Source organism: Anopheles funestus, unplaced genomic scaffold (genome assembly GCF_943734845.2).
Source record: "Anopheles funestus unplaced genomic scaffold, idAnoFuneDA-416_04 scaffold_13_ctg1, whole genome shotgun sequence".
NCBI lineage: Eukaryota > Metazoa > Arthropoda > Insecta > Diptera > Culicidae > Anopheles > Anopheles funestus.
The window spans coordinates 388,696-414,269 of record NW_026045353.1 but is presented as its reverse complement, the minus strand read 5'-3'; the positions used below and the strand labels follow the sequence as shown (position 1 = coordinate 414,269).

Here is a 25,574-nt window from a genome sequence, read left to right as displayed (position 1 = left end):
CTTGGCTAATGTGTCTTGGCTAAGGTGTCTTGGCTAATGTGTCTTGGCTAATGTGTCTCGGCTAATGTGTCTTGGCTAAAGTGTCTTGGCTAATGTGTCTTGGCTAAGGTGTCTTGGCTAATGTGTCTTGGCTAAGGTGTCTTGGCTAAGGTGTCCTTGGCTAATGTGTCTCGGCTAAAGTGTCTTGGCTAAGGTGTCTTGGCTAAGGTGTCTTGGCTAAGGTGTCTTGGCTAAGGTGTCTTGGCTAATGTGTCTCGGCTAAGGTGTCTTGGCTAAGGTGTCTTGGCTAATGTGTCTTGGCTAATGTGTCTTGGCTAAGGTGTCTTGGCTAATGTGTCTTGGCTAAGGTGTCTCGGCTAAGGTGTCTTGGCTAATGTGTCTTGGCTAAGGTGTCTTGGCTAAGGTGTCTTGGCTAAGGTGTCTTGGCTAAGGTGTCTTGGCTAAGGTGTCTTGGCTAATGTGTCTCGGCTAAGGTGTCTTGGCTAATGTGTCTTGGCTAAGGTGTCTTGGCTAAGGTGTCTTGGCTAATGTGTCTTGGCTAATGTGTCTTGGCTAAAGTGTCTTGGCTAATGTGTCTTGGCTAAGGTGTCTTGGCTAAGGTGTCTTGGCTAATGTGTCTCGGCTAAAGTGTCTTGGCTAAGGTGTCTTGGCTAAGGTGTCTTGGCTAAGGTGTCTTGGCTAAGGTGTCTTGGCTAATGTGTCTCGGCTAAGGTGTCTTGGCTAATGTGTCTTGGCTAAGGTGTCTTGGCTAATGTGTCTTGGCTAAGGTGTCTTGGCTAAGGTGTCTTGGCTAATGTGTCTTGGCTAAGGTGTCTTGGCTAATGTGTCTTGGCTAATGTGTCTCGGCTAATGTGTCTTGGCTAAAGTGTCTTGGCTAATGTGTCTTGGCTAAGGTGTCTTGGCTAATGTGTCTTGGCTAAGGTGTCTTGGCTAAGGTGTCTTGGCTAATGTGTCTCGGCTAAAGTGTCTTGGCTAAGGTGTCTTGGCTAAGGTGTCTTGGCTAAGGTGTCTTGGCTAAGGTGTCTTGGCTAATGTGTCTCGGCTAAGGTGTCTTGGCTAAAGTGTCTTGGCTAATATGTCTTGGCTAAAGTGTCTTGGCTAATGTGTCTTGGCTAAGGTGTCTTGGCTAATGTGTCTTGGCTAATGTGTCTTGACTAAGGTGTCTTGGCTAAGGTGTCTTGGCTAAGGTGTCTTGGCTAAGGTGTCTTGGCTAATGTGTCTCGGCTAAGGTGTCTTGGCTAAGGTGTCTTGGCTAAGGTGTCTTGGCTAATGTGTCTTGGCTAAGGTGTCTTGGCTAAGGTGTCTTGGCTAATGTGTCTTGGCTAAGGTGTCTTGGCTAAGGTGTCTTGGCTAAGGTGTCTTGGCTAATGTGTCCTGGCTAATGTGTCTTGGCTAATGTGTCTCGGCTAAGGTGTCTTGGCTAATGTGTCTTGGCTAAGGTGTCTTGGCTAATGTGTCTTGGCTTATGTGTCTTGGCTAATGTATCCTGACTAATGTGTCTTGGCTAATGTGTCTTGGCTAAGGTGTCTTGGCTAAGGTGTCTTGGCTAATGTGTCGTGGCTAAGGTGTCTTGGCTAAGGTGTCTTGGCTAATGTGTCTTGGCTAATGTGTCTTGGCTAAGGTGTCTTGGCTAATGTGTCTTGGCTAATGTGTCTTGGCTAAGGTGTCTTGGCTAATGTGTCTTGGCTAATGTGTCTTGGCTAAGGTGTCTCGGCTAATGTGTCTTGGCTAATGTGTCTTGGCTAAGGTGTCTTGGCTAATGTGTCTTGGCTAATGTGTCTTGGCTAAGGTGTCTTGGCTAATGTGTCTTGGCTAATGTGTCTTGGCTAAGGTGTCTTGGCTAATGTGTCTTGGCTAAGGTGTCTTGGCTAAGGTGTCTTGGCTAATGTGTCTTGGCTAAGGTGTCTTGGCTAATGTGTCTTGGCTAATGTGTCTCGGCTAATGTGTCTTGGCTAAAGTGTCTTGGCTAATGTGTCTTGGCTAAGGTGTCTTGGCTAATGTGTCTTGGCTAATGTGTCTCGGCTAAGGTGTCTTGGCTAAGGTGTCTTGGCTAATGTGTCTTGGCTAATGTGTCTTGGCTAAGGTGTCTTGGCTAATGTGTCTTGGCTAAGGTGTCTTGGCTAATGTGTCTTGGCTTATGTGTCTTGGCTAATGTATCCTGACTAATGTGTCTTGGCTAATGTGTCTTGGCTAAGGTGTCTTGGCTAAGGTGTCTTGGCTAATGTGTCGTGGCTAAGGTGTCTTGGCTAAGGTGTCTTGGCTAATGTGTCTTGGCTAATGTGTCTTGGCTAATGTGTCTTGGCTAAAGTGTCTTGGCTAAGGTGTCTTGGCTATGGTGTCTTGGCTAATGTGTCTTGGCTAAGGTGTCTTGGCTAATGTGTCTTGGCTAATGTGTCTCGGCTAATGTGTCTTGGCTAAAGTGTCTTGGCTAATGTGTCTTGGCTAAGGTGTCTTGGCTAAGGTGTCTTGGCTAAGGTGTCTTGGCTAAGGTGTCTTGGCTAATGTGTCTCGGCTAAGGTGTCTTGGCTAATGTGTCGTGGCTAAGGTGTCTTGGCTAAGGTGTCTTGGCTAATGTGTCTTGGCTAATGTGTCTTGGCTAAGGTGTCTTGGCTAATGTGTCTTGGCTAATGTGTCTTGGCTAAGGTGTCTTGGCTAATGTGTCGTGGCTAAGGTGTCTTGGCTAAGGTGTCTTGGCTAATGTGTCTTGGCTAAGGTGTCTTGGCTAAGGTGTCTTGGCTAATGTGTCCTGGCTAATGTGTCTTGGCTAATGTGTCTCGGCTAAGGTGTCTTGGCTAATGTGTCTTGGCTAAGGTGTCTTGGCTAATGTGTCTTGGCTTATGTGTCTTGGCTAATGTATCCTGACTAATGTGTCTTGGCTAATGTGTCTTGGCTAAGGTGTCTTGGCTAAGGTGTCTTGGCTAATGTGTCGTGGCTAAGGTGTCTTGGCTAAGGTGTCTTGGCTAATGTGTCTTGGCTAATGTGTCTTGGCTAAGGTGTCTTGGCTAATGTGTCTCGGCTAATGTGTCTTGGCTAAGGTGTCTTGGCTAATGTGTCTTGGCTAATGTGTCTTGGCTAAGGTGTATCGGCTAATGTGTCTTGGCTAATGTGTCTTGGCTAAGGTGTCTTGGCTAATGTGTCTTGGCTAAGGTGTCTTGGCTAAGGTGTCTTGGCTAATGTGTCTTGGCTAAGGTGTCTTGGCTAATGTGTCTTGGCTAATGTGTCTTGGCTAATGTGTCTTGGCTAAAGTGTCTTGGCTAAGGTGTCTTGGCTAAGGTGTCTTGGCTAATGTGTCTTGGCTAAGGTGTCTTGGCTAATGTGTCTCGGCTAATGTGTCCTGGCTAAGGTGTCTTGGCTAAGGTGTCTTGGCTAAGGTGTCTTGGCTAAGGTGTCTTGGCTAATGTGTCTCGGCAAAGGTGTCTTGGCTAATGTGTCTTGGCTAAGGTGTCTTGGCTAATGTGTCTTGGCTAAGGTGTCTTGGCTAAGGTGTCTTGGCTAAGGTGTCTTGGCTAAGGTGTCTTGGCTAATGTGTCTCGTCTAAAGTGTCTTGGCTAAGGTGTCTTGGCTAAGGTGTCTTGGCTAATGTGTCTTGGCTAATGTGTCTTGGCTAATGTGTCTCGGCTAATGTGTCTTGGCTAAAGTGTCTTGGCTAATGTGTCTTGGCTAAGGTGTCTTGGCTAATGTGTCTTGGCTAAGGTGTCTTGGCTAATGTGTCTTGGCTAAGGTGTCTTGGCTAATGTGTCTTGGCTAAGGTGTCTTGGCTAAGGTGTCTTGGCTAATGTGTCTTGGCTAAGGTGTCTTGGCTAATGTGTCTTGGCTAATGTGTCTCGGCTAATGTGTCTTGGCTAAAGTGTCTTGGCTAATGTGTCTTGGCTAAGGTGTCTTGGCTAATGTGACTTGGCTAATGTGTCTTGGCTAAGGTGTCTTGGCTAATGTGTCTTGGCTAATGTGTCTTGGCTAAGGTGTCTTGGCTAATGTGTCTCGGCTAAAGTGTCTTGGCTAAGGTGTCTTGGCTAAGGTGTCTTGGCTAAGGTGTCTTGGCTAATGTGTCTCGGCTAAGGTGTCTTGGCTAATGTGTCTTGGCTAAGGTGTCTTGGCTAATGTGTCTTGGCTAATGTGTCTTGGCTAAGGTGTCTTGGCTAATGTGTCTCGGCTAAAGTGTCTTGGCTAAGGTGTCTTGGCTAAGGTGTCTTGGCTAAGGTGTCTTGGCTAATGTGTCTCGGCTAAGGTGTCTTGGCTAATGTGTCTTGGCTAAGGTGTCTTGGCTAATGTGTCTTGGCTAAGGTGTCTTGGCTAAGGTGTCTTGGCTAATGTGTCTTGGCTAAGGTGTCTTGGCTAATGTGTCTTGGCTAATGTGTCTCGGCTAATGTGTCTTGGCTAAAGTGTCTTGGCTAATGTGTCTTGGCTAAGGTGTCTTGGCTAATGTGTCTTGGCTAAGGTGTCTTGGCTAAGGTGTCTTGGCTAATGTGTCTCGGCTAAAGTGTCTTGGCTAAGGTGTCTTGGCTAAGGTGTCTTGGCTAAGGTGTCTTGGCTAAGGTGTCTTGGCTAATGTGTCGTGGCTAAGGTGTCTTGGCTAAGGTGTCTTGGCTAATGTGTCTTGGCTAATGTGTCTTGGCTAAGGTGTCTTGGCTAATGTGTCTTGGCTAAGGTGTCTTGGCTAATGTGTCTTGGCTAAGGTGTCTTGGCTAATGTGTCTTGGCTAATGTGTCTTGGCTAAGGTGTCTTGGCTAAGGTGTCTTGGCTAAGGTGTCTTGGCTAATGTGTCTTGGCTAATGTGTCTTGGCTAAGGTGTCTTGGCTAATGTGTCTTGGCTAATGTGTCTTGGCTAATGTGTCTTGGCTAATGTGTCTTGGCTAATGTGTCTCGGCTAAAGTGTCTTGGCTAATGTGTCTCGGCTAAAGTGTCTTGGCTAAGGTGTCTTGGCTAAGGTGTCTTGGCTAAGGTGTCTTGGCTAATGTGTCTCGGCTAAGGTGTCTTGGCTAATGTGTCTTGGCTAAGGTGTCTTGGCTAATGTGTCTTGGCTAATGTGTCTTGGCTAAGGTGTCTTGGCTAATGTGTCTTGGCTAATGTGTCTTGGCTAAGGTGTCTTGGCTAATGTGTCTTGGCTAATGTGTCTTGGCTAAGGTGTCTTGGCTAATGTGTCTTGGCTAATGTGTCTTGGCTAAGGTGTCTTGGCTAATGTGTCTTGGCTAAGGTGTCTTGGCTAAGGTGTCTTGGCTAATGTGTCTTGGCTAAGGTGTCTTGGCTAAGGTGTCTTGGCTAAGGTGTCTTGGCTAAGGTGTCTTGGCTAATGTGTCTTGGCTAAGGTGTCTTGGCTAAGGTGTCTTGGCTAAGGTGTCTTGGCTAATGTGTCTCGGCTAAGGTGTCTTGGCTAATGTGTCTTGGCTAAGGTGTCTTGGCTAAGGTGTCTTGGCTAATGTGTCTTGGCTAATGTGTCTTGGCTAAAGTGTCTTGGCTAATGTGTCTTGGCTAAGGTGTCTTGGCTAAGGTGTCTTGGCTAATGTGTCTCGGCTAAAGTGTCTTGGCTAAGGTGTCTTGGCTAAGGTGTCTTGGCTAAGGTGTCTTGGCTAAGGTGTCTTGGCTAATGTGTCTCGGCTAAGGTGTCTTGGCTAATGTGTCTTGGCTAAGGTGTCTTGGCTAATGTGTCTTGGCTAAGGTGTCTTGGCTAAGGTGTCTTGGCTAATGTGTCTTGGCTAAGGTGTCTTGGCTAATGTGTCTTGGCTAATGTGTCTCGGCTAATGTGTCTTGGCTAAAGTGTCTTGGCTAATGTGTCTTGGCTAAGGTGTCTTGGCTAATGTGTCTTGGCTAAGGTGTCTTGGCTAAGGTGTCTTGGCTAATGTGTCTCGGCTAAAGTGTCTTGGCTAAGGTGTCTTGGCTAAGGTGTCTTGGCTAAGGTGTCTTGGCTAAGGTGTCTTGGCTAATGTGTCTCGGCTAAGGTGTCTTGGCTAAAGTGTCTTGGCTAATGTGTCTTGGCTAATGTGTCTTGGCTAAGGTGTCTTGGCTAATGTGTCTTGGCTAAGGTGTCTCGGCTAAGGTGTCTTGGCTAATGTGTCTTGGCTAAGGTGTCTTGGCTAAGGTGTCTTGGCTAAGGTGTCTTGGCTAAGGTGTCTTGGCTAATGTGTCTCGGCTAAGGTGTCTTGGCTAATGTGTCTTGGCTAAGGTGTCTTGGCTAAGGTGTCTTGGCTAAGGTGTCTTGGCTAATGTGTCTTGGCTAAGGTGTCTTGGCTAATGTGTCTTGGCTAATGTGTCTCGGCTAATGTGTCTTGGCTAAAGTGTCTTGGCTAATGTGTCTTGGCTAAGGTGTCTTGGCTAATGTGTCTTGGCTAAGGTGTCTTGGCTAAGGTGTCTTGGCTAATGTGTCTCGGCTAAAGTGTCTTGGCTAAGGTGTCTTGGCTAAGGTGTCTTGGCTAAGGTGTCTTGGCTAAGGTGTCTTGGCTAAGGTGTCTTGGCTAAGGTGTCTTGGCTAAGGTGTCTTGGCTAAGGTGTCTTGGCTAATGTGTCTCGGCTAAGGTGTCTTGGCTAATGTGTCTTGGCTAAGGTGTCTTGGCTAAGGTGTCTTGGCTAATGTGTCTTGGCTAATGTGTCTTGGCTAAAGTGTCTTGGCTAATGTGTCTTGGCTAAGGTGTCTTGGCTAAGGTGTCTTGGCTAATGTGTCTCGGCTAAAGTGTCTTGGCTAAGGTGTCTTGGCTAAGGTGTCTTGGCTAAGGTGTCTTGGCTAAGGTGTCTTGGCTAATGTGTCTCGGCTAAGGTGTCTTGGCTAATGTGTCTTGGCTAAGGTGTCTTGGCTAATGTGTCTTGGCTAAGGTGTCTTGGCTAAGGTGTCTTGGCTAATGTGTCTTGGCTAAGGTGTCTTGGCTAATGTGTCTTGGCTAATGTGTCTCGGCTAATGTGTCTTGGCTAAAGTGTCTTGGCTAATGTGTCTTGGCTAAGGTGTCTTGGCTAATGTGTCTTGGCTAAGGTGTCTTGGCTAATGTGTCTTGGCTAAGGTGTCTTGGCTAATGTGTCTTGGCTAAGGTGTCTTGGCTAAGGTGTCTTGGCTAATGTGTCTTGGCTAAGGTGTCTTGGCTAATGTGTCTTGGCTAATGTGTCTCGGCTAATGTGTCTTGGCTAAAGTGTCTTGGCTAATGTGTCTTGGCTAAGGTGTCTTGGCTAATGTGTCTTGGCTAAGGTGTCTTGGCTAAGGTGTCTTGGCTAATGTGTCTCGGCTAAAGTGTCTTGGCTAAGGTGTCTTGGCTAAGGTGTCTTGGCTAAGGTGTCTTGGCTAAGGTGTCTTGGCTAATGTGTCTCGGCTAAGGTGTCTTGGCTAAGGTGTCTTGGCTAATGTGTCTTGGCTAATGTGTCTTGGCTAAGGTGTCTTGGCTAATGTGTCTTGGCTAAGGTGTCTCGGCTAAGGTGTCTTGGCTAATGTGTCTTGGCTAAGGTGTCTTGGCTAAGGTGTCTTGGCTAAGGTGTCTTGGCTAAGGTGTCTTGGCTAAGGTGTCTTGGCTAATGTGTCTCGGCTAAGGTGTCTTGGCTAATGTGTCTTGGCTAAGGTGTCTTGGCTAAGGTGTCTTGGCTAATGTGTCTTGGCTAATGTGTCTTGGCTAAAGTGTCTTGGCTAATGTGTCTTGGCTAAGGTGTCTTGGCTAAGGTGTCTTGGCTAATGTGTCTCGGCTAAAGTGTCTTGGCTAAGGTGTCTTGGCTAAGGTGTCTTGGCTAAGGTGTCTTGGCTAAGGTGTCTTGGCTAATGTGTCTCGGCTAAGGTGTCTTGGCTAATGTGTCTTGGCTAAGGTGTCTTGGCTAATGTGTAATGTGTCTTGGCTAAGGTGTCTTGGCTAAGGTGTCTTGGCTAATGTGTCTTGGCTAAGGTGTCTTGGCTAATGTGTCTTGGCTAATGTGTCTCGGCTAATGTGTCTTGGCTAAAGTGTCTTGGCTAATGTGTCTTGGCTAAGGTGTCTTGGCTAATGTGTCTTGGCTAAGGTGTCTTGGCTAAGGTGTCTTGGCTAATGTGTCTCGGCTAAAGTGTCTTGGCTAAGGTGTCTTGGCTAAGGTGTCTTGGCTAAGGTGTCTTGGCTAAGGTGTCTTGGCTAATGTGTCTCGGCTAAGGTGTCTTGGCTAAAGTGTCTTGGCTAATATGTCTTGGCTAAAGTGTCTTGGCTAATGTGTCTTGGCTAAGGTGTCTTGGCTAATGTGTCTTGGCTAATGTGTCTTGACTAAGGTGTCTTGGCTAAGGTGTCTTGGCTAAGGTGTCTTGGCTAAGGTGTCTTGGCTAATGTGTCTCGGCTAAGGTGTCTTGGCTAAGGTGTCTTGGCTAAGGTGTCTTGGCTAATGTGTCTTGGCTAAGGTGTCTTGGCTAAGGTGTCTTGGCTAATGTGTCTTGGCTAAGGTGTCTTGGCTAAGGTGTCTTGGCTAAGGTGTCTTGGCTAATGTGTCCTGGCTAATGTGTCTTGGCTAATGTGTCTCGGCTAAGGTGTCTTGGCTAATGTGTCTTGGCTAAGGTGTCTTGGCTAATGTGTCTTGGCTTATGTGTCTTGGCTAATGTATCCTGACTAATGTGTCTTGGCTAATGTGTCTTGGCTAAGGTGTCTTGGCTAAGGTGTCTTGGCTAATGTGTCGTGGCTAAGGTGTCTTGGCTAAGGTGTCTTGGCTAATGTGTCTTGGCTAATGTGTCTTGGCTAAGGTGTCTTGGCTAATGTGTCTTGGCTAATGTGTCTTGGCTAAGGTGTCTTGGCTAATGTGTCTTGGCTAATGTGTCTTGGCTAAGGTGTCTCGGCTAATGTGTCTTGGCTAATGTGTCTTGGCTAAGGTGTCTTGGCTAATGTGTCTTGGCTAATGTGTCTTGGCTAAGGTGTCTTGGCTAATGTGTCTTGGCTAATGTGTCTTGGCTAAGGTGTCTTGGCTAATGTGTCTTGGCTAAGGTGTCTTGGCTAAGGTGTCTTGGCTAATGTGTCTTGGCTAAGGTGTCTTGGCTAATGTGTCTTGGCTAATGTGTCTCGGCTAATGTGTCTTGGCTAAAGTGTCTTGGCTAATGTGTCTTGGCTAAGGTGTCTTGGCTAATGTGTCTTGGCTAATGTGTCTCGGCTAAGGTGTCTTGGCTAAGGTGTCTTGGCTAATGTGTCTTGGCTAATGTGTCTTGGCTAAGGTGTCTTGGCTAATGTGTCTTGGCTAAGGTGTCTTGGCTAATGTGTCTTGGCTTATGTGTCTTGGCTAATGTATCCTGACTAATGTGTCTTGGCTAATGTGTCTTGGCTAAGGTGTCTTGGCTAAGGTGTCTTGGCTAATGTGTCGTGGCTAAGGTGTCTTGGCTAAGGTGTCTTGGCTAATGTGTCTTGGCTAATGTGTCTTGGCTAATGTGTCTTGGCTAAAGTGTCTTGGCTAAGGTGTCTTGGCTATGGTGTCTTGGCTAATGTGTCTTGGCTAAGGTGTCTTGGCTAATGTGTCTTGGCTAATGTGTCTCGGCTAATGTGTCTTGGCTAAAGTGTCTTGGCTAATGTGTCTTGGCTAAGGTGTCTTGGCTAAGGTGTCTTGGCTAAGGTGTCTTGGCTAAGGTGTCTTGGCTAATGTGTCTCGGCTAAGGTGTCTTGGCTAATGTGTCGTGGCTAAGGTGTCTTGGCTAAGGTGTCTTGGCTAATGTGTCTTGGCTAATGTGTCTTGGCTAAGGTGTCTTGGCTAATGTGTCTTGGCTAATGTGTCTTGGCTAAGGTGTCTTGGCTAATGTGTCGTGGCTAAGGTGTCTTGGCTAAGGTGTCTTGGCTAATGTGTCTTGGCTAAGGTGTCTTGGCTAAGGTGTCTTGGCTAATGTGTCCTGGCTAATGTGTCTTGGCTAATGTGTCTCGGCTAAGGTGTCTTGGCTAATGTGTCTTGGCTAAGGTGTCTTGGCTAATGTGTCTTGGCTTATGTGTCTTGGCTAATGTATCCTGACTAATGTGTCTTGGCTAATGTGTCTTGGCTAAGGTGTCTTGGCTAAGGTGTCTTGGCTAATGTGTCGTGGCTAAGGTGTCTTGGCTAAGGTGTCTTGGCTAATGTGTCTTGGCTAATGTGTCTTGGCTAAGGTGTCTTGGCTAATGTGTCTCGGCTAATGTGTCTTGGCTAAGGTGTCTTGGCTAATGTGTCTTGGCTAATGTGTCTTGGCTAAGGTGTATCGGCTAATGTGTCTTGGCTAATGTGTCTTGGCTAAGGTGTCTTGGCTAATGTGTCTTGGCTAAGGTGTCTTGGCTAAGGTGTCTTGGCTAATGTGTCTTGGCTAAGGTGTCTTGGCTAATGTGTCTTGGCTAATGTGTCTTGGCTAATGTGTCTTGGCTAAAGTGTCTTGGCTAAGGTGTCTTGGCTAAGGTGTCTTGGCTAATGTGTCTTGGCTAAGGTGTCTTGGCTAATGTGTCTCGGCTAATGTGTCCTGGCTAAGGTGTCTTGGCTAAGGTGTCTTGGCTAAGGTGTCTTGGCTAAGGTGTCTTGGCTAATGTGTCTCGGCAAAGGTGTCTTGGCTAATGTGTCTTGGCTAAGGTGTCTTGGCTAATGTGTCTTGGCTAAGGTGTCTTGGCTAAGGTGTCTTGGCTAAGGTGTCTTGGCTAAGGTGTCTTGGCTAATGTGTCTCGTCTAAAGTGTCTTGGCTAAGGTGTCTTGGCTAAGGTGTCTTGGCTAATGTGTCTCGTCTAAAGTGTCTTGGCTAAGGTGTCTTGGCTAAGGTGTCTTGGCTAAGGTGTCTTGGCTAAGGTGTCTCGGCTAATGTGTCTCGGCTAAGGTGTCTTGGCTAAAATGTCTTGGCTAATGTGTCTCGGCTAATGTGCCTTGGCTAATGTGTCTTGGCTAAGGTGTCTTGGCTAATGTGTCTCGGCTAATGTGTCCTGGCTAAGGTGTCTTGGCTAAGGTGTCTTGGCTAAGGTGTCTTGGCTAAGATGTCTTGGCTAATGTGTCTCGGCAAAGGTGTCTTGGCTAATGTGTCTTGGCTAAGGTGTCTTGGCTAATGTGTCTTGGCTAAGGTGTCTTGGCTAATGTGTCCTGGCTAAGGTGTCTTGGCTAAGGTGTCTTGGCTAAGGTGTCTTGGCTAAGGTGTCTTGGCTAATGTGTCTCGGCAAAGGTGTCTTGGCTAATGTGTCTTGGCTAAGGTGTCTTGGCTAATGTGTCTTGGCTAATGTGTCTTGGCTAAGGTGTCTTGGCTAATGTGTCTTGGCTAATGTGTCTTGGCTAAGGTGTATCGGCTAATGTGTCTTGGCTAATGTGTCTTGGCTAAGGTGTCTTGGCTAATGTGTCTTGGCTAAGGTGTCTTGGCTAAGGTGTCTTGGCTAATGTGTCTTGGCTAAGGTGTCTTGGCTAATGTGTCTTGGCTAATGTGTCTTGGCTAATGTGTCTTGGCTAAAGTGTCTTGGCTAAGGTGTCTTGGCTAAGGTGTCTTGGCTAATGTGTCTTGGCTAAGGTGTCTTGGCTAATGTGTCTCGGCTAATGTGTCCTGGCTAAGGTGTCTTGGCTAAGGTGTCTTGGCTAAGGTGTCTTGGCTAAGGTGTCTTGGCTAATGTGTCTCGGCAAAGGTGTCTTGGCTAATGTGTCTTGGCTAAGGTGTCTTGGCTAATGTGTCTTGGCTAAGGTGTCTTGGCTAAGGTGTCTTGGCTAAGGTGTCTTGGCTAATGTGTCTCGTCTAAAGTGTCTTGGCTAAGGTGTCTTGGCTAAGGTGTCTTGGCTAATGTGTCTCGTCTAAAGTGTCTTGGCTAAGGTGTCTTGGCTAAGGTGTCTTGGCTAAGGTGTCTTGGCTAAGGTGTCTCGGCTAATGTGTCTCGGCTAAGGTGTCTTGGCTAAAATGTCTTGGCTAATGTGTCTCGGCTAATGTGCCTTGGCTAATGTGTCTTGGCTAAGGTGTCTTGGCTAAGGTGTCTTGGCTAATGTGTCTTGGCTAAGGTGTCTTGGCTAATGTGTCTTGGCTAATGTGTCTCGGCTAATGTGTCTTGGCTAAAGTGTCTTGGCTAATGTGTCTTGGCTAATGTGTCTTGGCTAAGGTGTCTTGGCTAAGGTGTCTTGGCTAATGTGTCTCGGCTAAAGTGTCTTGGCTAAGGTGTCTTGGCTAAGGTGTCTTGGCTAAGGTGTCTTGGCTAATGTGTCTCGGCTAAGGTGTCTTGGCTAATGTGTCTTGGCTAAGGTGTCTTGGCTAAGGTGTCTTGGCTAATGTGTCTTGGCTAATGTGTCTTGGCTAAAGTGTCTTGGCTAATGTGTCTTGGCTAAGGTGTCTTGGCTAAGGTGTCTTGGCTAATGTGTCTCGGCTAAAGTGTCTTGGCTAAGGTGTCTTGGCTAAGGTGTCTTGGCTAAGGTGTCTTGGCTAAGGTGTCTTGGCTAATGTGTCTCGGCTAAGGTGTCTTGGCTAATGTGTCTTGGCTAAGGTGTCTTGGCTAATGTGTCTTGGCTAAGGTGTCTTGGCTAAGGTGTCTTGGCTAATGTGTCTTGGCTAAGGTGTCTTGGCTAATGTGTCTTGGCTAATGTGTCTCGGCTAATGTGTCTTGGCTAAAGTGTCTTGGCTAATGTGTCTTGGCTAAGGTGTCTTGGCTAATGTGTCTTGGCTAAGGTGTCTTGGCTAAGGTGTCTTGGCTAATGTGTCTCGGCTAAAGTGTCTTGGCTAAGGTGTCTTGGCTAAGGTGTCTTGGCTAAGGTGTCTTGGCTAAGGTGTCTTGGCTAATGTGTCTCGGCTAAGGTGTCTTGGCTAAAGTGTCTTGGCTAATATGTCTTGGCTAAAGTGTCTTGGCTAATGTGTCTTGGCTAAGGTGTCTTGGCTAAGGTGTCTTGGCTAATGTGTCTTGGCTAAGGTGTCTTGGCTAAGGTGTCTTGGCTAAGGTGTCTTGGCTAAGGTGTCTTGGCTAATGTGTCTCGGCTAAGGTGTCTTGGCTAAGGTGTCTTGGCTTAGGTGTCTTGGCTAATGTGTCTTGGCTAAGGTGTCTTGGCTAAGGTGTCTTGGCTAATGTGTCTTGGCTAAGGTGTCTTGGCTAAGGTGTCTTGGCTAAGGTGTCTTGGCTAATGTGTCCTGGCTAATGTGTCTTGGCTAATGTGTCTTGGCTAAGGTGTCTTGGCTAATGTGTCTTGGCTAAGGTGTCTTGGCTAATGTGTCTTGGCTTATGTGTCTTGGCTAATGTATCCTGACTAATGTGTCTTGGCTAATGTGTCTTGGCTAAGGTGTCTTGGCTAAGGTGTCTTGGCTAATGTGTCGTGGCTAAGGTGTCTTGGCTAAGGTGTCTTGGCTAATGTGTCTTGGCTAATGTGTCTTGGCTAAGGTGTCTTGGCTAATGTGTCTTGGCTAATGTGTCTTGGCTAAGGTGTCTTGGCTAATGTGTCTTGGCTAATGTGTCTTGGCTAAGGTGTCTCGGCTAATGTGTCTTGGCTAATGTGTCTTGGCTAAGGTGTCTTGGCTAATGTGTCTTGGCTAAGGTGTCTTGGCTAAGGTGTCTTGGCTAATGTGTCTTGGCTAAGGTGTCTTGGCTAATGTGTCTCGGCTAAGGTGTCTTGGCTAATGTGTCTTGGCTAAGGTGTCTTGGCTAAGGTGTCTTGGCTAAGGTGTCTTGGCTAAGGTGTCTTGGCTAATGTGTCTCGGCTAAGGTGTTTTGGCTAATGTGTCTTGGCTAAGGTGTCTTGGCTAAGGTGTCTTGGCTAATGTGTCTTGGCTAATGTGTCTTGGCTAAAGTGTCTTGGCTAATGTGTCTTGGCTAAGGTGTCTTGGCTAAGGTGTCTTGGCTAATGTGTCTCGGCTAAAGTGTCTTGGCTAAGGTGTCTTGGCTAAGGTGTCTTGGCTAAGGTGTCTTGGCTAAGGTGTCTTGGCTAATGTGTCTCGGCTAAGGTGTCTTGGCTAATGTGTCTTGGCTAAGGTGTCTTGGCTAATGTGTCTTGGCTAAGGTGTCTTGGCTAAGGTGTCTTGGCTAATGTGTCTTGGCTAAGGTGTCTTGGCTAATGTGTCTTGGCTAATGTGTCTCGGCTAATGTGTCTTGGCTAAAGTGTCTTGGCTAATGTGTCTTGGCTAAGGTGTCTTGGCTAATGTGTCTTGGCTAAGGTGTCTTGGCTAAGGTGTCTTGGCTAATGTGTCTCGGCTAAAGTGTCTTGGCTAAGGTGTCTTTTCTAAGGTGTCTTGGCTAAGGTGTCTTGGCTAAGGTGTCTTGGCTAATGTGTCTCGGCTAAGGTGTCTTGGCTAAAGTGTCTTGGCTAATATGTCTTGGCTAAAGTGTCTTGGCTAATGTGTCTTGGCTAAGGTGTCTTGGCTAAGGTGTCTTGGCTAATGTGTCTTGACTAAGGTGTCTTGGCTAAGGTGTCTTGGCTAAGGTGTCTTGGCTAATGTGTCTCGGCTAAGGTGTCTTGGCTAAGGTGTCTTGGCTTAGGTGTCTTGGCTAATGTGTCTTGGCTAAGGTGTCTTGGCTAAGGTGTCTTGGCTAATGTGTCTTGGCTAAGGTGTCTTGGCTAAGGTGTCTTGGCTAAGGTGTCTTGGCTAATGTGTCCTGGCTAATGTGTCTTGGCTAATGTGTCTCGGCTAAGGTGTCTTGGCTAATGTGTCTTGGCTAAGGTGTCTTGGCTAATGTGTCTTGGCTTATGTGTCTTGGCTAATGTATCCTGACTAATGTGTCTTGGCTAATGTGTCTTGGCTAAGGTGTCTTGGCTAAGGTGTCTTGGCTAATGTGTCGTGGCTAAGGTGTCTTGGCTAAGGTGTCTTGGCTAATGTGTCTTGGCTAATGTGTCTTGGCTAAGGTGTCTTGGCTAATGTGTCTTGGCTAATGTGTCTTGGCTAAGGTGTCTTGGCTAATGTGTCTTGGCTAATGTGTCTTGGCTAAGGTGTCTCGGCTAATGTGTCTTGGCTAATGTGTCTTGGCTAAGGTGTCTTGGCTAATGTGTCTTGGCTAACGTGTCTTGGCTAAGGTGTCTTGGCTAATGTGTCTTGGCTAAGGTGTCTTGGCTAATGTGTCTTGGCTAATGTGTCTTGGCTAATGTGTCTTGGCTAAAGTGTCTTGGCTAAGGTGTCTTGGCTAAGGTGTCTTGGCTAATGTGTCTTGGCTAAGGTGTCTTGGCTAATGTGTCTCGGCTAATGTGTCCTGGCTAAGGTGTCTTGGCTAAGGTGTCTTGGCTAAGGTGTCTTGGCTAAGGTGTCTTGGCTAATGTGTCTCGGCAAAGGTGTCTTGGCTAAAGTGTCTTGGCTAATGTGTCTCGGCTTAGGTGTCTTGGCTAATGTGTCTTGGCTAAGGTGTCTTTTCTTATGTGTCTTGGCTAATGTGTCTCGGCTTAGGTGTCTTGGCTAAAGTGTCTTGGCTAATGTGTCTCGGCTAAGGTGTCTTGGCTAATGTGTCTTGGCTAAGGTGTCTTGGCTAAGGTGTCTTGGCTAATGTGTCTCGGCTAAGGTGTCTTGGCTAATGTGTCTTGGCTAAGGTGTCTTGGCTAATGTGTCTTGGCTAATGTGTCTTGGCTAAGGTGTCTTGGCTAAGGTGTCTTGGCTAAGGTGTCTTGGCTAATGTGTCTTGGCTAAGGTGTCTTGGCTAATGTGTCTTGGCTAAGGTGTCTTGGCTAAGGTGTCTTGGCTAAGGTGTCTTGGCTAATGTGTCTCGGCTAAGGTGTCTTTGCTAATGTGTCTTGGCTAAGGTTTCTTGGCTAATGTGTCTTGGCTAATGTGTCTTGGCTAAGGTGTCTTGGCTAAGGTGTCTTGGCTAATGTGTCTTGGCTAAGGTGTCTTGGCTAATGTGTCTTGGCTAATGTGTCTTGGCTAAGGTGTCTTGGCTAAGGTGTCTTGGCTTAGGTGTCTTGGCTAATGTGTCTCGGCTAAGGTGTCTTGGCTAAGGTGTCTTGGCTAAGGTGTCTTGGCTAATGTGTCTTGGCTAATGTGTCTTGGCTAATGCGTCTTGGCTAAGGTGTCTTGGCTAATGTGTCTTGGCTAAGGTGTCTTGGCTAAAGTGTCTTGGCTAAGGTGTCTTGGCTAATGTGTCTTGGCTAAGGTGTCTTGGCTAATGTGTCTTGGCTAAAGTGTCTTGGCTAATGTGTCTTGGCTAAGGTGTCTTGGCTAAGGTGTCTTGGCTAAGGTGTCTTGGCTAATGTGTCTCGGCTAAAGTGTCTTGGCTAAGGTGTCTTGGCTAAGGTGTCTTGGCTAAGGTGTCTTGGCTAAGGTGTCTTGGCTAATGTGTCTCGGCTAAGGTGTCTTGGCTTATGTGTCTTGGCTAAGGTGTCTTGGCTAATGTGTCTTGGCTAATGTGTCTTGGCTAAGGTGTCTTGGCTAATGTGTCTTGGCTAAGGTGTCTTGGCTAATGTGTCTTGGCTAATGTGTCTCGGCTAATGTGTCTTGGCTAAGGTGTCTTGGCTAATGTGTCTTGGCTAAGGTGTCTTGGCTAATGTGTCTTGGCTAAGGTATCTTGGCTAAGGTGTCTTGGCTAATGTGTCTCGTCTAAAGTGTCTTGGCTAAGGTGTCTTGGCTAAGGTGTCTTGGCTAATGTGTCTCGGCTAAGGTATCTTGGCTAAAATGTCTTGGCTAATGTGTCTCGGCTAATGTGCCTTGGCTAATGTGTCTTGGCTAAGGTGTCTTGGCTAAGGTGTCTTGGCTAAGGTGTCTTGGCTAAGGTGTCTTGGCTAATGTGTCTTAGCTAATGTGTCTTGGCTAAGGTGTCTTGGCTTAGGTGTCTTGGCTAATGTGTCTCGGCTAAGGTGTCTCGGCTAAGGTGTCTTGGCTAAGGTGTCTTGGCTAATGTGTCTTGGCTAATGTGTCTTGGCTAATGCGTCTTGGCTAAGGTGTCTTGGCTAATGTGTCTTGGCAAAGGTGTCTTGGCTAAAGTGTCTTGGCTAAGGTGTCTTGGCTAATGTGTCTTGGCTAATGTGTCTTGGCTAATTTGTCTTGGCTAAAGTGTCTTGGCTAATGTGTCTTGGCTAAGGTGTCTTGGCTAAGGTGTCTTGGCTAAGGTGTCTTGGCTAATGTGTCTCGGCTAAAGTGTCTTGGCTAAGGTGTCTTGGCTAAGGTGTCTTGGCTAAGGTGTCTTGGCTAAGGTGTCTTGGCTAAGGTGTCTTGGCTAATGTGTCTCGGCTAAGGTGTCTTGGCTTATGTGTCTTGGCTAAGGTGTCTTGGCTAATGTGTCTTGGCTAAGGTGTCTTGGCTAAGGTGTCTTGGCTAATGTGTCTTGGCTAAGGTGTCTTGGCTAATGTGTCTTGGCTAATGTGTCTCGGCTAATGTGTCTTGGCTAATGTGTCTTGGCTAAGGTGTCTTGGCTAATGTGTCTTGGCTATGGTGTCTTGGCTAATGTGTCTTGGCTAAGGTTTCTTGGCTAATGTGTCTTGGCTAATGTGTCTTGGCTAAGGTGTCTTCGCTAAGGTGTCTTGGCTAAGGTGTCTTGGCTAATGTGTCTCGGCTAAGGTGTCTTGGCTTATGTGTCTTGGCTAAGGTGTCTTGGCTAATGTGTCTTGGCTAAGGTGTCTTGGCTAAGGTGTCTTGGCTAATGTGTCTTGGCTAATGTGTCTTGGCTAAGGTGTCTTGGCTAATGTGTCTTGGCTAAGGTGTCCTGGCTAAGGTGTCTTGGCTAAGGTGTCTTGGCTAATGTGTCTCGGCTAAGGTGTCTTGGCTAATGTGTCTTGGCTAAGGTTTCTTGGCTAATGTGTCTTGGCTAATGTGTCTTGGCTAAGGTGTCTTCGCTAAGGTGTCTTGGCTAAGGTGTCTTGGCTAATGTGTCTTGGCTAAGGTGTCTTGGCTAATGTGTCTTGGCTAATGTGTCTTGGCTAAGGTGTCTTGGCTAAGGTGTCTTGGCTTAGGTGTCTTGGCTAATGTGTCATGGCTAATGTGTCTTGGCTAATGTGTCTTGGCTAAAGTGTCTTGGCTAATGTGTCTTGGCTAAGGTGTCTTGGCTAAGGTGTCTTGGCTAAGGTGTCTTGGCTAATGTGTCTCGGCTAAAGTGTCTTGGCTAAGGTGTCTTGGCTAAGGTGTCTTGGCTAAGGTGTCTTGGCTAAGGTGTCTTGGCTAATGTGTCTCGGCTAAGGTGTCTTGGCTTATGTGTCTTGGCTAAGGTTTCTTGGCTAATGTGTCTTGGCTAATGTGTCTTGGCTAAGGTGTCTTCGCTAAGGTGTCTTGGCTAAGGTGTCTTGGCTAATGTGTCTCGGCTTAGGTGTCTTGTCTAATGTGTCTTGGCTAAGGTGTCTTTTCTTATGTGTCTTGGCTAATGTGTCTCGGCTTAGGTGTCTTGGCTAAAGTGTCTTGGCTAATGTGTCTCGGCTAAGGTGTCTTGGCTAAGGTGTCTTGGCTAAGGTGTCTTGGCTAAGGTGTCTTGGCTAAGGTGTCTTGGCTAATGTGTCTCGGCTAAGGTGTCTTGGCTAATGTGTCTTGGCTAAGGTGTCTTGGCTAATGTGTCTTGGCTAATGTGTCTTGGCTAAGGTGTCTTGGCTAAGGTGTCTTGGCTAAGGTGTCTTGGCTAATGTGTCTTGGCTAAGGTGTCTTGGCTAATGTGTCTTGGCTAAGGTGTTTTGGCTAAGGTGTCTTGGCTAAGGTGTCTTGGCTAATGTGTCTCGGCTAAGGTGTCTTTGCTAATGTGTCTTGGCTAAGGTTTCTTGGCTAATGTGTCTTGGCTAATGTGTCTTGGCTAAGGTGTCTTGGCTAAGGTGTCTTGGCTAATGTGTCTTGGCTAAGGTGTCTTGGCTAATGTGTCTTGGCTAAGGTGTCTTGGCTTATGTGTCTTGGCTTAGGTGTCTTGGCTAATGTGTCTCGGCTAAGGTGTCTTGGCTAAGGTGTCTTGGCTAAGGTGTCTTGGCTAATGTGTCTTGGCTAATGTGTCTTGGCTAATGCGTCTTGGCTAAGGTGTCTTGGCTAATGTGTCTTGGCTAAGGTGTCTTGGCTAAAGTGTCTTGGCTAAGGTGTCTTGGCTAATGTGTCTTGGCTAAGGTGTCTTGGCTAATGTGTCTTGGCTAAAGTGTCTTGGCTAATGTGTCTTGGCTAAGGTGTCTTGGCTAAGGTGTCTTGGCTAAGATGTCTTGGCTAATGTGTCTCGGCTAAAGTGTCTTGGCTAAGGTGTCTTGGCTAAGGTGTCTTGGCTAAGGTGTCTTGGCTAAGGTGTCTTGGCTAATGTGTCTCGGCTAAGGTGTCTTGGCTTATGTGTCTTGGCTAAGGTGTCTTGGCTAATGTGTCTTGGCTAAGGTGTCTTGGCTAAGGTGTCTTGGCTAATGTGTCTTGGCTAATGTGTCTTGGCTAAGGTGTCTTGGCTAAGGTGTCTTGGCTAAGGTGTCTTGGCTAATGTGTCTTGGCTAAGGTGTCTTGGCTAATGTGTCTTGGCTAATGTGTCTTGGCTAATGCGTCTTGGCTAATGTGTCTTGGCTAATGTGTCTTGGCTAAGGTGTCTTGGCTAAGGTGTCTTGGCTAAGGTGTCTTGGCTAATGTGTCTTGGCTAAGGTGTCTTGGCTAATGTGTCTTGGCTAAGGTGTTTTGGCTAAGGTGTCTTGGCTAAGGTGTCTTGGCTAATGTGTCTCGGCTAAGGTGTCTTTTCTAATGTGTCTTGGCTAAGGTTTCTTGGCTAATGTGTCTTGACTAATGTGTCTTGGCTAAGGTGTCTTGGCTAAGGTGTCTTGGCTAATGTGTCTTGGCTAAGGTGTCTTGGCTAATGTGTCTTGGCTAATGTGTCTTGGCTAAGGTGTCTTGGCTTATGTGTCTTGGCTTAGGTGTCTTGGCTAATGTGTCTCGGCTAAGGTGTCTTGGCTAAGGTGTCTTGGCTAAGGTGTCTTGGCTAATGTGTCTTGGCTAATGTGTCTTGGCTAATGCGTCTTGGCTAAGGTGTCTTGGCTAATGTGTCTTGGCTAAGGTGTCTTGGCTAAAGTGTCTTGGCTAAGGTGTCTTGGCTAATGTGTCTTGGCTAATGTGTCTCGGCTAATGTGTCTTGGCTAAGGTGTCTTGGCTAATGTGTCTTGGCTAAGGTGTCTTGGCTAATGTGTCTTGGCTAAGGTATCTTGGCTAAGGTGTCTTGGCTAATGTGTCTCGTCTAAAGTGTCTTGGCTAAGGTGTCTTGGCTAAGGTGTCTTGGCTAATGTGTCTCGGCTAAGGTGTCTTGGCTAAAATGTCTTGGCTAATGTGTCTCGGCTAATGTGCCTTGGCTAATGTGTCTTGGCTAAGGTGTCTTGGCTAAGGTGTCTTGGCTAATGTGTCTTGGCTAAGGTGTCTTGGCTAATGTGTCTTGGCTAATGTGTCTTGGCTAAGGTGTCTTGGCTTAGGTGTCTTGGCTAATGTGTCTCGGCTAAGGTGTCTCGGCTAAGGTGTCTTGGCTAAGGTGTCTTGGCTAATGTGTCTTGGCTAATGTGTCTTGGCTAATGCGTCTTGGCTAAGGTGTCTTGGCTAATGTGTCTTGGCAAAGGTGTCTTGGCTAAAGTGTCTTGGCTAAGGTGTCTTGGCTAAGGTGTCTTGGCTAATGTGTCTTGGCTAATTTGTCTTGGCTAAAGTGTCTTGGCTAATGTGTCTTGGCTAAGGTGTCTTGGCTAAGGTGTCTTGGCTAAGGTGTCTTGGCTAATGTGTCTCGGCTAAAGTGTCTTGGCTAAGGTGTCTTGGCTAAGGTGTCTTGGCTAAGGTGTCTTGGCTAAGGTGTCTTGGCTAATGTGTCTCGGCTAAGGTGTCTTGGCTTATGTGTCTTGGCTAAGGTGTCTTGGCTAATGTGTCTTGGCTAAGGTGTCTTGGCTAAGGTGTCTTGGCTAATGTGTCTTGGCTAAGGTGTCTTGGCTAATGTGTCTTGGCTAATGTGTCTTGGCTAAGGTGTCTTGGCTAAGGTGTCTTGGCTAAGGTGTCTTGGCTAATGTGTCTTGGCTAAGGTGTCTTGGCTAATGTGTCTTGGCTAAGGTGTCCTGGCTAAGGTGTCTTGGCTAAGGTGTCTTGGCTAATGTGTCTCGGCTAAGGTGTCTTGGCTAATGTGTCTTGGCTAAGGTTTCTTAGCTAATGTGTCTTGGCTAATGTGTCTTGGCTAAGGTGTCTTCGCTAAGGTGTCTTGGCTAAGGTGTCTTGGCTAATGTGTCTTGGCTAAGGTGTCTTGGCTAATGTGTCTTGGCTAATGTGTCTTGGCTAAGGTGTCTTGGCTAAGGTGTCTTGGCTTAGGTGTCTTGGCTAATGTGTCTTGGCTAATGTGTCTTGGCTAATGTGTCTTGGCTAAAGTGTCTTGGCTAATGTGTCTTGGCTAAGGTGTCTTGGCTAAGGTGTCTTGGCTAAGGTGTCTTGGCTAATGTGTCTCGGCTAAAGTGTCTTGGCTAAGGTGTCTTGGCTAAGGTGTCTTGGCTAAGGTGTCTTGGCTAAGGTGTCTTGGCTAATGTGTCTCGGCTAAGGTGTCTTGGCTTATGTGTCTTGGCTAAGGTGTCTTGGCTAATGTGTCTTGGCTAAGGTGTCTTGGCTAAGGTGTCTTGGCTAAGGTGTCCTGGCTAAGGTGTCTTGGCTAAGGTGTCTTGGCTAATGTGTCTTGGCTAAGGTGTCTTGGCTAAGGTGTCTTGGCTAATGTGTCTTGGCTAATGTGTCTTGGCTAATGCGTCTTGGCTAAGGTGTCTTGGCTAATGTGTCTTGGCTAAGGTGTCTTGGCTAAAGCGTCTTGGCTAAGGTGTCTTGGCTAATGTGTCTTGGATTATGTGTCTTGGCTAATGTGTCTTGGCTAAAGTGTCTTGGCTAATGTGTCTTGGCTAAGGTGTCTTGGCTAATGTGTCTCGGCTAATGTGTCTTGGCTAAGGTGTCTTGGCTAAGGTGTCTTGGCTAAGGTGTCTTGGCTAAGGTGTCTTGGCTAATGTGTCTCGGCTAAGGTGTCTTGGTTTATGTGTCTTGGCTTATGTGTCTTGGCTAATGTGTCTTGGCTAAGGTGTCTTGGCTAAGGTGTCTTGGCTAATGTGTCTTGGCTAAGGTGTCTTGGCTAAGGTGTCTTGGCTAATGTGTCTTGGCTAAGGTGTCTTGGCTAAGGTGTCTTGGCTAATGTGTCCTGGCTAAGGTGTCTTGGCTAAGGTGTCTTGGCTAAGGTGTCTTGGCTAAGGTGTCTTGGCTAAGGTGTCTCGGCAAAGGTGTCTTGGCTAAAGTGTCTTGGCTAATGTGTCTCGGCTTAGGTGTCTTGGCTAATGTGTCTTGGCTAAGGTGTCTTGGCTTATGTGTCTTGGCTAAGGTGTCTTGGCTAAGGTGTCTTGGCTAATGTGTCTCGGCTAAAGTGTCTTGGCTAAGGTGTCTTGGCTAATGTGTCTTGGCTAAGGTGTCTTGGCTAAGGTGTCTTGGCTAATGTGTCTTGGCTAATGTGTCTTGGCTAAGGTGTCTTGGCTAATGTGTCTTGGCTAAGGTGTCTTGGCTAATGTGTCTTGGCTAATGTGTCTTGGCTAATGCGTCTTGGCTAAGGTGTCTTGGCTAAGGTGTCTTGGCTAAAGTGTCTTGGCTAAGGTGTCTTGGCTAATGTGTCTTGGCTAATGTGTCTTGGCTAAGGTGTCTTGGCTAATGTGTCTTGGCTTAGGTGTCTTGGCTAAGGTGTCTTGGCTAATGTGTCTTGGCTAATGTGTCTCGGCTAATGTGTCTTGGCTAAAGTGTCTTGGCTAATGTGTCTTGGCTAAGGTGTCTTGGCTAAGGTGTCTTGGCTAAGGTGTCTTGGCTAATGTGTCTCGGCTAATGTGTCTCGGCTAAGGTGTCTTGGCTAATGTGTCTTGGCTAAGGTGTCTTGGCTAATGTGTCTTGGCTAAGGTGTCTTGGCTAAGGTGTCTTGGCTAATGTGTCTTGGCTAATGTGTCTTGGCTAAAGTGTCTTGGCTAATGTGTCTTGGCTAAGGTGTCTTGGCTAAGGTGTCTTGGCTAAGGTGTCTTGGCTAATGTGTCTCGGCTAAAGTGTCTTGGCTAAGGTGTCTTGGCTAAGGTGTCTTGGCTAATGTGTCGCGGCTAAGGTGTCTTGGCTAAGGTGTCTTGGCTAATGTGTCTTGGCTAAGGTGTCTTGGCTAAGGTGTCTTGGCTAATGTGTCTTGGCTAAGGTGTCTTGGCTAATGTGTCTTGGCTAATGTGTCTCGGCTAATGTGTCTTGGCTAAAGTGTCTCGGCTAATGTGTCTTGGCTAAGGTGTCTTGGCTAATGTGTCTTGGCTAAGGTATCTTGGCTAAGGTGTCTTGGCTAATGTGTCTCGGCTAAGGTGTCTTGGCTAAGGTGTCTTGGCTAAGGTGTCTCGGCTAAGGTGTCTTGGCTAAAATGTCTTGGCTAATGTGTCTCGGCTAAGGTGTCTTGGCTAATGTGTCTTGGCTAAGGTGTCTTGGCTAATGTGTCTTGGCTAAGGTGTCTTGGCTAAGGTGTCTTGGCTAATGTGTCTTGGCTAATGTGTCTTCTCTAAAGTGTCTTGGCTAAGGTGTCTTGGCTAAGGTGTCTTGGCTAATGTGTCTCGGCTAAAGTGTCTTGGCTAAGGTGTCTTGGCTAAGGTGTCTTGGCTAAGGTGTCTTGGCTAATGTGTCGCGGCTAAGGTGTCTTGGCTAAGGTGTCTTGGCTAATGTGTCTTGGCTAAGGTGTCTTGGCTAAGGTGTCTTGGCTAATGTGTCTTGGCTAAGGTGTCTTGGCTAATGTGTCTTGGCTAATGTGTCTCGGCTAATGTGTCTTGGCTAAAGTGTCTCGGCTAATGTGTCTTGGCTAAGGTGTCTTGGCTAATGTGTCTTGGCTAAGGTATCTTATCTAAGGTGTCTTGGCTAATGTGTCTCGGCTAAAGTGTCTTGGCTAAGGTGTCTTGGCTAAGGTGCCTCGGCTAAGGTGTCTTGGCTAAAATGTCTTGGCTAATGTGTCTCGGCTAAGGTGTCTTGGCTAAGGTGTCTTGGCTAAGGTGTCTTGGCTAATGTGTCTTGGCTAATGTGTCTTGGCTAAGGTGTCTTGGCTAAGGTGTCTTGGCTAAGGTGTCTTGGCTAATGTGTCTTGGCTAAGGTGTCTTGGCTAAGGTGTCTTGGCTAATGTGTCTCGGTTAAGGTGTCTTGGCTAAGGTGTCTTGGCTAAGGTGTCTTGGCTAATGTGTCTTGGCTAAGGTGTCTTGGCTAAGGTGTCTTGGCTAATGTGTCTTGGCTAATGTGTCTTGGCTAAGGTGTCTTGGCTTAGTTGTCTTGGCTAATGTGTCTCGGCTAAGGTGTCTTGGCAAATGTGTCTTTGCTAATGTGTCTTGGCTAATGTGTCTTGGCTAATGTGTCTTGGCTAAGGTGTCTTGGCTTAGTTGTCTTGGCTAATGTGTCTCGGCTAAGGTGTCTTGGCAAATGTGTCTTTGCTAATGTGTCTTGGCTAAGGTGTCTTGGCTAAGGTGTCTTGGCTAATGTGTCTTGGCTAAGGTGTCTTGGCTAAGGTGTCTTGGCTAAGGTGTCTTGGCTAAGGTGTCTTGGCTAATGTGTCTTGGCTAAGGTGTCTTGGCTAATGTGTCTTGGCTTATGTGTCTTGACTAATGTATCCTGACTAATGTGTCTTGGCTAATGTGTCTTGGCTAAGGTGTCTTGGCTAAAGTGTCTTGGCTAATGTGTCTCGGCTAAGGTGTCTTGGCTAAGGTGTCTTGGCTAAGGTGTCTTGGCTAAGGTGTCTTGGCTAATGTGTCTTGGCTAAGGTGTCTTGGCTAATGTGTCTTGGCTTAGGTGTCTTGGCTAAGGTGTCTTGGCTAATGTGTCTTGGCTAATGTGTCTTGGCTAAGGTGTCTTGGCTAATGTGTCTTGGCTAATGTGTCTTGGCTAAGGTGTCTTGGCTAATGTGTCTTGGCTAAAGTGTCTTGGCTAAGGTGTCTTGGCTAATGTGTCTTGGCTAAAGTGTCTTGGCTAATGTGTCTTGGCTAAGGTGTCTTGGCTAATGTGCCTTGGCTAATGTGTCTTGGCTAATGTGTCTTGGCTAATGTGTCTTGGCTAAAGTGTCTTGGCTAATGTGTCTTGGCTAAGGTGTCTTGGCTAATGTGTCTTGGCTAAGGTGTCTTGGCTAAGGTGTCTTGGCTAATGTGTCTCGGCAAAAGTGTCTTGGCTAAGGTGTCTTGGCTAAGGTGTCTTGGTTAAGGTGTCTTGGCTAAGGTGTCTTGGCTAAGGTGTCTTGGCTAATGTGTCTCGGCTAAGGTGTCTTGGCTAAAGTGTCTTGGCTAATGTGTCTCGGCTAAGGTGTCTTGGCTAATGTGTCTCGGCTAATGTGTCTTGGCTAAGGTGTCTTGGCTAAGGTGTCTTGGCTAAGGTGTCTTGGCTAAGGTGTCTTGGCTAAGGTGTCTTGGCTAATGTGTCTTGGCTAAGGTGTCTTGGCTAAGGTGTCTTGGCTAATGTGTCTTGGCTAAGGTGTCTTGGCTAAGGTGTCTTGGCTAAGGTGTCTTGGCTAATGTGTCTCGGCTAAGTTGTCTTGGCTAATGTGTCTTGGCTAAGGTGTCTTGGCTAATGTGTCTTGGCTAAGGTGTCTTGGCTAATGTGTCTTGGCTAAGGTGTCTTGGCTAAGGTGTCTTGGCTAAGGTGTCTTGGCTAATGTGTCTTGGCTAAGGTGTCTTGGCTAAGGTGTCTTGGCTAATGTGTCTTGGCTAAGGTGTCTTGGCTAAGGTGTCTTGGCTAAGGTGTCTTGGCTAATGTGTCTTGGCTAAGGTGTCTTGGCTAAGTTGTCTTGGCTAATGTGTCTTGGCTAAGGTGTCTCGGCTAAGGTGTCTTGGCTAATGTGTCTCGGCTAATGTGTCTTGGCTAAGGTGTCTTGGCTAAGGTGTCT

The 25,574-nt window shown here is 47.0% G+C and overlaps 1 long non-coding RNA gene across 1 annotated transcript in view; it reads left to right on the top strand.

The window, feature by feature from the left end:
* The first annotated feature begins 1,910 nt into the window (after positions 1 to 1,910).
* The window catches only part of LOC125774499 (uncharacterized), a 55,635-nt gene continuing 31,971 nt past the window's right edge, over positions 1,911 to 25,574 (top strand). Inside the window, exons 1-2 of the long non-coding RNA XR_007420977.1 lie at positions 1,911 to 2,727; positions 12,955 to 13,024. This is a non-coding gene — a long non-coding RNA (uncharacterized LOC125774499). The remainder of the gene's footprint in view (positions 2,728 to 12,954; positions 13,025 to 25,574) is intronic.